Source organism: Mercenaria mercenaria, chromosome 6, assembly GCF_021730395.1.
Source record: "Mercenaria mercenaria strain notata chromosome 6, MADL_Memer_1, whole genome shotgun sequence".
Taxonomy (NCBI): Eukaryota; Metazoa; Mollusca; class Bivalvia; order Venerida; family Veneridae; genus Mercenaria; species Mercenaria mercenaria.
Genome location: NC_069366.1, coordinates 86,399,771 through 86,414,957, shown reverse-complemented (window position 1 = coordinate 86,414,957; position 15,187 = coordinate 86,399,771).

Sequence of the window (15,187 nt, the reverse complement as noted above, 5' to 3'; positions counted from 1 at the left end):
AAATTATTTAGAATTTCGTCCAGCTGATGCACACATAGTTTCGGATACTGTATATCTAGGAAACATGCCGCGACTTATGGAGGTCAAGTTGTTTTCTTAGTTAGAATGTCAGCAGTTCCTGGCAAGACATTGATTCAATATCCCATTATATCGTTTATGGAAAAGTGACCACACCCTTTGCGACTATGTTTTTAACAAATTTAAGTAATATTGTAGAGGTTCACCCAAGAATCAGTTCTACTGAGTAATTGTAAACGTACCATTATGTCGTTTAAAGATGTTTCTATCTTAGCCCCTAATTGAAATTTGATTACTTATGAACGAAGAATATTTTAACTTCCACCAAATTGTAATAGAGGTAAAGGCAAAGGTAAATTTTATTTACCGTCGCTTTGTGAAGCAATTAACATAAGCTCTGTAGAGCTTTTGAGCGACCCTATTTTAACAACAGTTAAAACCAATTATACCTTCCTATCCCCAGCAATTTGCTGGTACAGATATACAGCTGGGTCGACTGAGGCAATCGTGATAAAGTGCCTTGCCCAAGGATACACCGCAGGCCTTCACCTCTGTAGGAAAGCGTCTTAGCCCTCTCGACAAATGCGTCCAGAGGTAATGTCGTTCTGAGAAATGTGGACGGACACTAGGCGTTGAGTAGTCTAAATCGCTCTCCCTGAACACCTCGTGCTGTGTTGAGCAAAATAAGCATAGTGAAATCAAAATGATTTAGCAGAAAACATACCTATACTGAAGACCCGATTAAACTGATCCAGAGCAGAAACTAACATCTCTGAAAATCCGACTATACCAGTCCAGTCCAAAGAAGAAAATGGGGAAAAGTATTTCATTTGCTACATAGGTGAATTTGAACAACAGCAATTATCATGTCACTTAGATATTTTCGAGTTCTAACAAGTCCACGACAGCCACATTATAAGCAAAAGCATGTAAAACAAACTTTCAATTTTATCATGAATCATCTTTACTTGTCAATATTTTTTTCACAGTATTCTTCATATAAATGATGTTATAGAATATATGCCTAAATAGATCATTGCGGTGCACAAAATTAAAGTGACTTCCATGTGCAAATGTTTCATTCAGGTCTTTGGAGCCACATCCAAGAATTTATTTTGTTTTAGATTATTTAAGTACATCAGCTAGACATAAAAATTGTTTTCAGGGGTTAGAAAAAGTTTCTGTCAGTAAAATGAATGACCCTTTCAGAAACCGCTGAACTGTAAGAGTTTTAAAACGTTTATAAAGCAAAGAACCTTTTTAAGAATGATGACTATACAGTTAGGTTCTTTAGTACAGTGTTCTTTAACCTTTAGCCTGCTGCCGGCAAGTGATTTTGCCTTTGCAACCAGGGCAGACCAAGGATCATGGTCTGAACTGTTGGCTATTCAGTCAGTACATTTTCAGTGAACACCCATTCGAATAATAAATGGTACTGCTCAAATTGAGTGACAGACGAATCCATTTTAGGAATTAGCAGGGTAAAGCATATTATTCCAAGTATGTAAGTATATAACAGAATTAAGATATAATTCACTGCTTTTCACAATATCATTTACGGCTAAACAAAATCGTCTATCGTTCCTTTTCTATATCTGATTCCTTTGTCTGCATCGACCTGATCCTGCATTTACTGAAACAATCAACCCTTGTTTTCCATGTAATTGATGTATAAAGAACACTAATGAATAGATTGAAATAGGAAGGACATATTGAATGAATATTGAAAGGCTTTTGGTGGCATTATGAACCGGTTATGAGCAAAATTAGTCCTTTCCGTTCAGCACTATCGAATCTCTTGGCATTAAATAGGAAGAAAAATAAAAGCTTTCGGGGATTGCTGGAGTGCCAATAAAATTCTGATTAGCGAAGATTGACATTTCTTTAAGCCGTGTAAGACATAGGAATTCTATTTATTAGACGAAGAAACGACTGTTGAGTTGAAGCAGGATCATTGCGCCTAATTTGATGTAAATGTTATATTATATGTTTTACCTTATGCTTTATTCAAAATTAAGTTTGTTAGACATTTATTTTCAAGCATCTTTAAACGATGGCGCCAAGGATTACGTGCTACTTACATATATAATTTTAGATATATATAGAAATGGAAAATTGCGACTTCGTACTCGTAACTTTTCAACCAGACAATAATTTTGAACAAGTGAAAAAGAATTTAATGAAACTTTACGTAAAGATAAAAGTCAAACTAGGACATGACCGTAATTCTACCCCTTAATCTTTATTGATTCATCTTCCATTTTCAACTGAGAAATATAGCTGTCTTTCAAACTGCTCTCTTGTTGAAATTTGGATAGATGGTTTTGAATAAGGAGTCGTAATATATGCTGATTACTTAAAGATATGCAGAGATATTAAAATCATAAATTTTAATACGTTGCATTTTATTCGAAATCGTAGTTAAAAAGTTAAAAATCCTGTGATACAAATTCTTCTTACTATTTTTGGAGGGGGCGGGGGTATTCTTAGTACGGTAGTGATCTGCTGAAGTTATGCGAGAATTTTCCTGAAGAAATGTAAGACTCATCTGTAGTGCATTGGAGTTTTTCCCGTTTGAAGAGTTTTTACAGCATGAATAGTATCGTCTTCTGTTGTACTAGGGAAGTTTCCACTAGGAAACATCCTTAGATAGGAGAATATTACCTGAATTTTATCTATGGCAGAAGAATGGAGACATTTTCCTGCTGGAATAGTCTCCTCTTTGTTTGCACATAAATTTTCCAAGGGAACATCACCTCAATGGATAGGTGATTTTTTTCAGCGAAAACGTCGTCTTTTTATTCTATGCGTTAAAAAGTTTTAAACACTATATCCTTTAACCAATGAGAACATTGACTTCTAGGAATGTTACTCAGACCTGTAGTGCGCAATTGATGTGTAGTACATATCGTGATAAGAAATTTTCCCACAGGTTAGCATATTTCTCTCCTTTAGGGAGTGGATGAATTTTCCCTTGGGAATAGTTGCAAGGGAAAGAATTTCCCATGGGATGTAATCATTTTCTCAAACATATTTGGGAGAAATGTCTGATAGCTTACCGACTACTTTAGAGCCTGAGATATTGTTACCACATGCATATCATCTTTTTCCTTTAAAGATTTCACTCGGGAATATGGTTCTTTCCATAAGCGAATAGAATATTTTCTTGTGGCAACATCATTCTCATTTTTGTAGAATGGGAAAATTTTCCCATTGTAACATCAGTGTATGGGAGTCTTGTCCTTCAAAATCATTATTTTCCTCTAGTGCATTGGGCAACTTTCAACAGACAGGCAGGGCTCTTTATTTATCATAAAGTTACACAAAGTTAATAACGACATTATGTAAAATTTTGCAACCACCGCATTACCCTTTATTTTGGTAACCGGTGTGTGTGGGCGTACCATCGTTTTTGACGGTTTTCTATTCCTCAAGATTCCTCAAGACAATATCGTTAACTCCTTTATACATGGTTAAATTCCCTGCGGGAATATAGTGCATGGGAGAATAATTTCCTTACGAGTATACGCTATAATATATTTTAAAAAATCCACGAGGGAAAATCGACAGAGAAAAGGCATAATGTTTACACGATATAATCCTTTCCATTAAAACATGGGGAAGTTTGCATGGAGGAATATTACTCATTTATAAAGATTTTTCTGGTGGTAATAGAATCCTTACAGTTGTATATTGGTGATTATTACATATCACCTAATAAAAACTGCCGTTCTATAATTTGTGCTATATAACGTCTGTATCTTTTACATACTCCATTTGCTGTGGACAAAAGTCAAAACTAGAGAATAAAAGTATGGAATTTTGTTTCTTATGTAATGTAATAAAACACTCGTTGAATGGATTGCCGGTCAATAGTCAAAATGTTTTACCTTCTGTCCTGACTTTTGAACGGCATGCCATTCAAAAAGTGTTCAATATTATCCGGTCCCTCAACAAATTGGATTTTATTTCTATACATAAAATAGTTAAATTTCCTATATGTATATCTACGGAATATTTTTGCAAATATGTCTTTAAATTCACAGTTAGCACAAAATATACGCATAGATAAAATGATTTAAAAAAAGATAAGATTTTAGCTTTGTTCATACAAATGAATCATGAAAGATAGTCCCGTGGGAATTTCCAGCCTCGGAACATAAATGGTTGCAAAACTATGGGTATTGCTTGTTGTCTTTATTTCTATTTTGTAAAAATCTGTATTGATAAATTTACTTGCGCGCGTGCTGATAAATGTTCAGTTTTCTTAGATATGTTGACTTTTTCTTGATACTGTGCTTCTAATTCTTATGTGTAGTTTCGTGGAAACTTGAAATTTGTTCCCGGGCGTGTGCAAAGCAAATTATCTGTCGCGCCAGCGACGACGATATCGCGAGAAATTTCGAGATGTTGGACACGTGACTTGAGTTTTAATGAAAGATTCAAACTGCGATTGGAACCCAGAGCCCTCGTTAAGATGAAAAATGCCATAATTGGTAATCTCGTTGATAAATTGAGTATTATCGTGAAATAAAACCGTTTTATTAGAGTGTCGTATTACACGGTTTTTTACAGAATTGCCCAGCTCACTTTCCTCTGTGATTGCTACGACAAAGCTCTGAAGAACAAAATGACTGTTGCCGAAAACGCGTTATCACAGACTAACAGTTTCTGTTTTATTCGTTCATTTTAGCTGTCGCGAAACAATTTAGACGTTTTACCCAAAGGTTTAACTTCAAAATATACATATTTGATATTACATTATTTAATATGATTGGTATAACAGGTTCTTTTGAAGGCTAAATTGCAGCCTTTGAGTGTTAAAACGGTTTTTTCGCAGATACCCGCGCATTCCATCACGAACCTATATGCTGTGCTGTATATATCTTTATTTAAAGAGATAAACATTTTACTGTTTTTCTTATTCATAAATCTTATTAAATATCGAACAATCAGTTTTATTCCAAGATCCCACTGAATAACTTATTCAGCTATTGCTAACTGTAGACAATTATACTAGTATATAAATTTGCAAAATAAATCAAAGCTTGGAATTTAGAAGTGCAAGCTAAACTCGATTCATCCATTTTGTATACTATAAATGCAAAAAGTCTGTTTATTATTTGTTACCCTTCATGTGATATATGGTATCATTTATTGTAAAACGGTATTGTATATTAATGATGTATTACAAGCAATAAAATATATGTTCTGTTCTGCTCTGTTCTTTTATCTAAATATTGCCGCAGCACTTTTAAAAACAAGAGTGCAAAGTTAAGATTTTAATAAGAAACGATGCAGATGAAACTAGCCGCTGGTGTAACCCGAAAGTCTCACGTATAAAAATACTTTTGACTATGGCCAAAGTATCTTGATGGAATATATGACTGATACAAATATATCCTGTAGCAAGTGAAAGGACACCTAACATTTGCAACTAATTCTTTATGTTGTATGAATTAAACAGATAAACTAACTACTTTATCGAGCCAACATTATCATCGCTTTAAGAGCTGCGCTTCAAAACTGGGTTTTGATCTTAAGTCATTATTCCTTAAATATGTTAAATAACGTCTCTCTAGATCCAACGCCATTTCATGGGATCCTGTCCTTACATGTGAGAATTTTCCCACGGAAAGTAGACCTAGTTCAATTTCGTTGCATACTTTTTGATACTGGACGCATGTCTTCCCAAGATAAGACAACACACAAGTCTTTGATTCCAAAGATTATCCGATTAAGCATAGAGTTTTTCTCATTGCACCAAGGTTTGTCCAATAAGCTGTGCTATTCCTCCACAATACCTGACTTTCCATCCAAAGTGTTCTCTTTTGATCAACACGTGGGCACGTAAAAGCTATCGACGTGCAGCCCGTGTATGCTCATCGAGTTAGGAATCAAAACGGATGTAGAAAATTCAGAAATCAATTCGCACTAAAAGACTTATTGTTTTCTATATTGACATCTTAACATGGGAAAGTTTAAATTCTATGATTCCCATGGTATGCAAATACAGTGATCTAACTTTTGAATGGTGAGCTAATTACAGATTTAGATTTTTTATGTCTACCTTTCTGTCTGAATCTTCAAGCTTAAACTTGCGAACATTCTTCTTGCTTTTTCCAATTATCTCAAAGGTGTGTGAAAGTCTCGTCTGCTTTTCTGCTTGTTCATCATGTTGACCGTCTATTTCGTCACGTTTCAAGTGGTTGTATACAATCTAAAGATAGAGAAAACTTAAAACTGATCAAAAATAATTTTTAAAATATCGTTAAAAATCTTCATTTTGTTTTTATTCAAAATACAGAATTTAAGAACTTAACTAATTTGTATTTAACACCGTGTATGATGTTGATTCTGCTGATTTTGTATTAGCTGCATCAAAATTCAGGTTTCTCAGTGTTAGCAAATTTGTTATTTTTTTCAGTAGGAAAGATAAGTAGCATGATTGAGTTAAAATGGCAGCCTCGAAGGTGAAAGTCACTACAACCTAAAACATCGTGAAGTCTTTGTAGCATCCAGACATGTCACATTTGATACTGTATGTGCTGGCTGTTTTTCTTAAGAACACAATGATCTGAACATGCAACTCGGCCAATGTATGTACAATGTTTTATTGTATTGTAAACTTTATAACATCCGTAATGCCGTACATTTTAAATATAAATACTGTATTTCAAAACAAGTTAGTGTGTTGCTTAATGCAATCTCTTTACCTTCACCCAAACCGCGTGTACTATTATTTTGATATTTTAGTCCCATGTGACCTCATATATCTGGTATACTTTTTATCCTTTTGCGAGCATATGCTGTAGATCGTGGATATTTCGTAAAATAAATTCCAAAGGAACAAAAGCATTGTTTAAAATCCTTTAGCGATAATACCTAAAAAAACGCTAACTAAATTGTTGGTGACAGTTATTTAGTCATCGGCTACTCCTGTCACGCAGCTCAAATTAGTGTGCATGGGTGGAGTTGCATTAGGTTTGTCGTAATTAGTTTTCGGATACGCTCGGACCCTTCTTCCGTCCAGCACGCTCACTCAAGTCACGTGGTTAAGCCTGGCCATTTGCTCTTAACGGTTCTACATGGTCATAAAGCACGTTAATGGTAACTTGTTTCGACTTGTCAGAAATACATGAAACATGTAATGTTGACAGAACACGCACACAAGACATTTCGTTTCTTCCTGAGATTAAAGCTCGTTTGAAGAGCATTGAAAACATTGATTTCTATCAAACCTTTCTTATAACTAGGAATCTTTACCTTTCAATATTGTTAAGTGCAAGAAATCAAATAGCTCATGTCCTGGCTTTTATCTTGTATTTCAATCAAAGTATTTGATTTCTCAAATATACTATAGAATGTGATTAACGAATTTGTGGACACAATCAACTCAGGTGTTTATCCATCATTCGGTGTTTCTGGTTTTTTTTCTCTCTTTTTTCCCATAATTAACGACGACGTTTTATAAGGTTCTAAAATGTAAATTTTACATTGTTCAGACGTTAGACTGTTTCTTCTCTATCCTCTACATACATAGACATTGTATATATCGTAATTTATTATTTTCGTCATTTTCTAAAAATTGAGAGTTTGGGACCATTTTCCCTACACTCCTGATTTTTGTGGGGAAGTTATTAGTTACTTTTAGAGAACAAGTCAATACTGGCTCAAAGATTAGGTTATGATAGTTTATTTTAGGTTAGTTTAGTGTAAATTAAGCAAGGTTAGGTTATGGATGGTTATGTTAGTTTAGGTAAGTTAAAGTTAGGTTAAATTAGGTTAGGTAAGGTAAGGATAGGCAAGCTTACAGCCGCTACAGTTGAAAAATCATGTTAAACCATTTGAAGTCATTTATAAGTACAGCGAACAGTGACGTGTAACGTTATCCATTTTGAAAGTAAGTCATTTACATGGGCAAACTAAACAACTTTTCTTAAAATTTGTCAGCGCCTTTAATCTTACCCTTTGATATTTAGTTTTATTCACAATTTTCAGAGGAGAGAATATAACAGCCATTATTTTAATAAAAAGTGTATACCCAATTTGGAGGAAAATATCAGTTTAATTTTCTATGACGTTGCCCGAGGTTTCAAAAACTTCTTTGATACATGTTTCGCAGAGTGGAGACTCTGGCGATCATTGTCTAATACAATTTTCCATAAGGAAAATATTTTGTTATAATGTGCCAACAATTTCCAGTTTTGACGGAAGAGACGTTCATTTTGTCTGTGTAGATTAATTGCGATATATCGCTTTGATACCTACATATTTCTGAGGAAGAGAAAGTGGCCGGCATTATTTTTATTAAAGATTGTTAACACAAGTTGCCATAAGGGAAATATCGAGTCGACGATTGTCCGTTTTTGACGGAAGATAGGAAGGAAAACGGAAAGATATAACGTCCGCTTCTATGTTTGCTCTAACACTTGCTGTTTGGAGTACTTCCATTAGTCGCCTTGTGGCAGAATAAACATCGGCATTATCCGAATGACAGAATCAATATGCTCCATCTACTGTAAGAAAATATTTGTGGAAATTATTTACGTTCACTTTGTCAAAGTCGATTTTTCGTTGCTTTGCTTTACTGTATAAGCAGATCAATAGGGATTAAGAGCTGGCTGTAAAAGCTTTTAAAATGTTTAAAACAGGAAAACTCAATGTTTTAACGAAATGTATGAAACTTGGCTTTTAGCTGCCATTGCGTTCTGTGTCGTAAAGCTATTTTGTGTTGTCGTAGGCGTCTTGAAGCAAACCAAAAGAAAACAAATTAAAAAAAAAATTAAACATCGCTACAGGAACGTTGATTTATCCATTATACGTATATTTACAATCTAAAATCAGCGGGGGCGGGGAAAAAGCATTTACTTCTGCAAATACTATAAATACATTTTTGGTTGGCTTGAATATGTTAAGGATATTATATTCATAAACTACACGAACTTGAATTGTCATACCTCATAGCTTTCTTATTTTATATGTTCATTTCCTCATACTTGCTATAATAAGTATTTTAAAGGTATGCTGGACCCAGTTTTCATATCTGAAAATGTGAACAATCACTACATACAGGTTATGTAAGCACAACATTAGTAGGTTCTTGTGTGTGAGTAGTACTATGCATTAGAATTAACAACTACCACTAAACTCTGGAAGGGTTTTTTTTTTACAAAGGACTGTTATTCCATGTCTTTGCTCTACATAAGCAACTTTTTAAGTTAACTACATTTGATGACGATTTTTAACATATTTGAAGTAAATATCTAAAGATAAAACTTTTATTGAAGAATCAGTGAAAGATGGATATTTTAGAACTATTAAAAGGCAAATAGAAAAATGTTCCAATTGTTTTGCAATGGATAATACCATATTAAACGTTCAGTTATAAAAAGTGCATAATTTCAGTTTAACCTTAATCATTTTAACTATTTATACCGCAACAAAGATGTTGACATCAACAGTGATACGCTTTAATTACAAGCATTTCCGGTATCCAGTCTATGAAATGAAAATAATTAACTTTTTTCAGGTAATGTACACGGGTTGCTTATTTGTCTGCAAAGTCAGAGTATGGTCGATGTAACAAAAGATACAATTTTGTGGCGTGCCTACATCATTAGAGGCCTGTGCAGGCTTTATGACCCCCAGGACGATCTGTTTTAGTAATTTCACAAACGGTTCGTATATCAATAGCACCGGCTAGTACCTTCATTAGCGGTCACACGACCATTGTTACAGTGTAAAAGCGCAACCCACTGTGTCGGCTTTTTATGTTTTTATAGGTTTAGAATAAATTTAATTTGATGATGGCGGAAAAAATCGCAACAAAATTGCCGATAGTGAACTTTGTTTACAGGTTAGAGGTTACAACACTCTAAATAGCTGTTCTTTATTCTATATAAAATTGACATATTTCCAATGGCCGCAGCACACATCAAAACCCATTTTAAATGTCCGTAACTTACATTTTCTTGAAGAATATTGTCAGTGCTGAATAAAAATCAAAAGAAAAGTAGGGGGGTCATTATGCTACCATTTTTTTTTTCGCGCCATTTTCCTATTTAGTGTCTGTATGCATAGAAAGGCCTCCTACATAAGGTTATAATTCTGGACCAGTTAACTACAAGTCAAAAGTGTTTCCGCCGCCAGAAATATATATTCAGATCCGTCATAATGAATGTCCTTTTTTATTGTGAGCAATGTTTTGTGAGCTAATGATTTCAAAAATAAAATGGGGTCATCTACAGGTCATAGCAATCTAGATATATTAGATTATGTCCTAAAAAGTCTAATATCTGTAGTTGATGCAAACTAACCACACTTCCCAAACCAGAAGCCTAACAGAAGTAATTCTTGTATCTAAGTCAAATGTACCACATGAAAGGCGAATATTGTAGAAATAAAAATGTAAACAAAAGGATCGTGTGCATTAGGTCACGGTCATCCGAAAGCGAAAGATGAAGATGGTCGCAACTTACGGTGTGTTATGAAGATGGTCGAAACGTGTCACGAAACCCAAGATATTTTCTTATTTTTTTAATAAAATATATAAATAGAAACAGAATATTTTATCATTTAAATCAAGTATTAGTGTATCACACATCTACGAATAAAAAAAAATCTGTACAGGGTCGAAAACCTGTCACGTGACTTGCTCCATGTCCCACACACGAAAAAAGAATTAGCATACCAGTGAATAAGTTTTTTAAGGCAGTGATACAGTAGAAAGGGAATGAGGATGTATGTGTTCAGTGGTCATTAACCAATCGTTAATTCAAATCAACGTTCAAATATTATGTAACTACATTATATTTGTTTTCTGTAATCAACTAATTATTTAAATTTTCCATACATTGCTTTTCAGATCAGCAATAAAAAAAGGTGACTTATAGGCCCACCGGGCCGATTGTATTATATTTCATTTGTATGATATTGTTCTATTTCTATGATGAACAAATGTCACTGTAATAAAAGATTTATCTCTCTCTCTCATATTCGCAAACATTGTAAAGGTTTTTGAGTACATGGGTTTGTTCTTCAGATCTGTACTTGCGAGACTTTATGCTTGTATATTTTAATGGTAAAATAATATGCCACACTAAGAACATAGATCCGTTTAAAATGAAAAAAGGGAGTTTTTTTCCTAGCTTCCCAGCAATTCAGTGTCTTGTATGGTTATTTTTTCCTGTCAAATTGATGTAATTTTACCTCCTCATGCTTCACGTTACAGGCATGATGCATCGGTAACAAAGTCTTATTCTCCTTTAAATCATTTTCTCTTAAAAGCACTGCTGTCATTTTCTTGAATAACTTCCGGCGCGATTGTGAACTTCTGGCGAAATATCTTAGATACTCTAATTAAGGAACTATTTTTTCTAATTGGTCTTTGATGTCATGGAGAGAAAGAGACAAGAAAGACAAACAAAGACACTTTTAGTTGATGTAGAAACGTTATATCAAAAAAGAAAATTTTAAGTAAACTGAGAAGTTGTACCGGAAATGCGATCTGTGTTTATAGTGGGTGCTAGTAATCATTGTATCAATTAGTAGCCTTCTTAAAATTACAGTATGTCACCTCTGCATGGCCGCGAGCTTATAAGTTTTAAAATGCCACTCAGAACTGATGTGAATAGCGTCATAGAGACATTGGCGCAGATTTTCATTTGTAATGTGTATACCATTTTGCATGATTGCTTCATGCATAAACATACAGAGTAGCTGGTCTGTATAACTCCATGTACAATTGAGAAACCTTCAATGGCTCAGCACACACAAGGGCTCTTTTCTAATGTCTGTTACTTACCTTTTTCAGTGCTGGATAAAAATCTGAAGAAAAATGGGACGGCGGTCATGTTTAATGCAAGAAAAAATGTTTTCAATGGAAACAAACTCACTGTAAAATCAGCTAAAATGACACCCAACATTGTAGTGGGGGAGAACGACCTGTTTCAAAGAAAACAATATATAAAAATGCAACTTTTTTGTGAGGAAAGTCCTATCTAAATGACAAGCATAGATCTGTCTTGTGATTTCAGCAAATAAAGTGCAAATTAAAGAAAAATCTTTACGGAGCAAAAAAATCTGAGAACTATTTGTATCCGCCGTTGTGCGATTCCATTTCTCCATTAAAATTTAATGTCCGTAAACCTTTTAAACCTTTAATTATGATAAAGCACAAACAGAAGAACACTTTGAATATGTACGTAAAAAAAGGATGTTACGGAATGAAGACGTAGACGTCATAAAATGACCTATATTAGCGATAGTTACGTCATTAACTGGCTTGCACTAACTCGTCCAGGCCTTTTCTGGAACTTATTTTTCCATATACAAATGGAATAGATGAAAGTCACGTAATCTATTACTTTTCATGTATTAATAAATTTACCATAAATATCATCAGATATAGCAAAATTATTAAAGATACTGTCAATTATGTATATTCTGCTATGCAGTTAAGAAAGGATTCTTAAAATCTTTAACATCTATAAACAATACAAAGTATTTGTTATCAATGTACATGTATACCGTTTATATCCTTTTTATGTTTGTTAATGACCAAATGTTTATTGTACATGCTGATAAATCTAAAACTTAATCTTAAATCTGAAAGTATTCTACAAACAGAAAAGCATATTTACACGTCTGTGGTGATTTGTGGCAGTGAACAAAGCTTTAAATGGTCACTAAGAGCTCAAGAACGTTTGTTCTTTCTGTTTCTTTAAATTCATTCAGACTATATTTGACTTAAAACAGATAATTTTGTAGTAATTAAAACTATGCCATCATCAATTAAAGATTTCTTTTGCTTGTAATTTTATATTTTGACATCGGCAAACACTAAAGTGTGCAACACTGAAATGTAATTTATAACGCATTATCAATCTAATATAAAACTCTAATAGAATCAATTATTTCTGAAATCTGAGTCTTAAAAACACTTGAAGGTCTATCGTTTGTGTTTGCTCAAATATCCGAAGCCTCGTGGACAGTATCTATGGCGTAATGCTTCATGTTTAATTATGGAATTACATTTGTAGGTCCCTAAAAATAATTGTTTATTGCTTATGGCATTACATGCTTCAGCCTTTATTTCATTTTCGAAGCTTTATTTTCAAGTATTTAACTTAAATGTAATCAATATGAAATCCGACGAAAATTACAGATACACTGAATAAAATTTGTGAGATTCTTAACTTAATTTGTCCCTTTCGATTTGCTTCAATGATGAAAACGAGGTAGCACGAGGCTGTCACGTGCGTGAAAAGACCTTTGTTGACATGCGCGGTACGCCGTTTCCGCATCGTCAAATATCAGGTGCATAATGACTCTTTCTCCATTAAGTGATGAAAATATTGTGTAGAAATATAGCATATTTATTACAATCTTTTATATGTTTATGTTCCCAAAGGCTAATAATAATTTGTAATAGTGTTAATATCACTTTTAAATACAGTTAAATATCAAGAGTATTTTAAAAAGATATAGAGCGTGTTATAAATTTTACTGTATCAAGTCGACTTTGGCAAGCCCAAAGTAAGAAGACCTGTGTGTTGTAACCGATCTGTCGGTTCTCAATCACAGACAATAATGTCAACAATTTTTAAAACACATGTTTGTTTTACTGTGTCGACATTAGGCTTTTGCGTAAAACTGCTTTTAACTTACATACATTAACAGTGATAAGTAGGTTCAAAGTAAAAAAAAAATGCTTGTCCTTAAATGTTGTGTTTTAGATAAGAATATATCTCCTTTCAGATCTCAATACATAATACACATTTTTATATTATTTGTGCAAAGTAGGCATAAATGCGTTAAATGGCGATTGGTGTGACTTATTGTCGCTCTTTTTAAAGACGCAATCGACTGACTTTTATATACATTTTGTTTTGTTTTCATTGAATCTTTTTCTTTGGATAAAAATAGATAATTATTTTTGTTATACTGCAGTATATTTTTCTCATATATTTTATATCAACTTCTAACTGCACAGTCTAATATATTTTCTGCGGGATGGTTAAAAATAATATTTTTGAACCTTTTAGCATGCCCGCATTATAACTGCAGCAATCTTATTTCTGATTTGTAAACTAATTAACTTATTCCGAGCCCGTCAGTGTTATTATGGTGTTGAGATTGAAAATGCTGAGCATTATTTGTTTTACATGCAAAAGATACTGATTCATCTATGTATATGAGAGATGCACATTATTGTACGTATATTGTACTGCAATTGCAATTCACGCGGTTAAGCATTTCCTAATTTCTTCATTCCGCATGAAAGTTTCTAAATAGTTTACAGAATCATGCAATGTCATCAATTACAGGTATAAATTACACAATCTCGTTAATTTTATAAGAGACATTTTATTTCGCTGTTGCTTTGTTGCCATTTTTTTGTTTCATTTTTCATACCAGGTAATTTTGTCGTTACCCGTGTGATCTCGCCGTTTATATGCGAGATAATTATCTCTTCCCCATGCATTAAATGGTAATGCAGTTCGATTGTCAACAAGACGAATTTTGTATTGTGATTTTACAGTAAGTTATATCCCATGAAGAGTTCGCCCATTATTGTTATACTTTTCTCATTTCACGACCTATTACCCGTCATCTGTAATTCTACCTGTAAAGTACCAATTTGAATCTGACACGCCCCTTTGGCGCGTGCCGGTTGCTACGTGACCGCGCATGCTCGGTCAGCCATTAACTTTCGCTGCACGAACGTACGCGGATAATGGTTTGACACGGTAATTGACGGACGTGAAATGCTATGATATTAATCTTTGAAGAAAAATATTAACAAAATAGCCTTTTTCTGTCATCATTTATAAAGAGTCATATTCAGAGAGAAAAATATGTAATCACTTTTTGCACTAATGAGAAAATGACTTGATGACTAGTACACCGGATGCGCAAAATGCATAAAACAAATAAACATACTTCTGCTGAAAGTGTGTGATTGTTTTGCACATAGAAGAGACAGAGATAATTAAACAAACTTTCGTTATCACGGGGCATTTGTCTTTCACAATATTATTTTTAAAGCAAGCAAAGTCCATGAAATAAGCATTTTTTTAAGTTGACGTTATAGAAAGCTATATTTTTGTCTGTGTTAGCGTGTATGTCACAGAATGCCCCCGCACCGTTGTATGAAATTGTACAT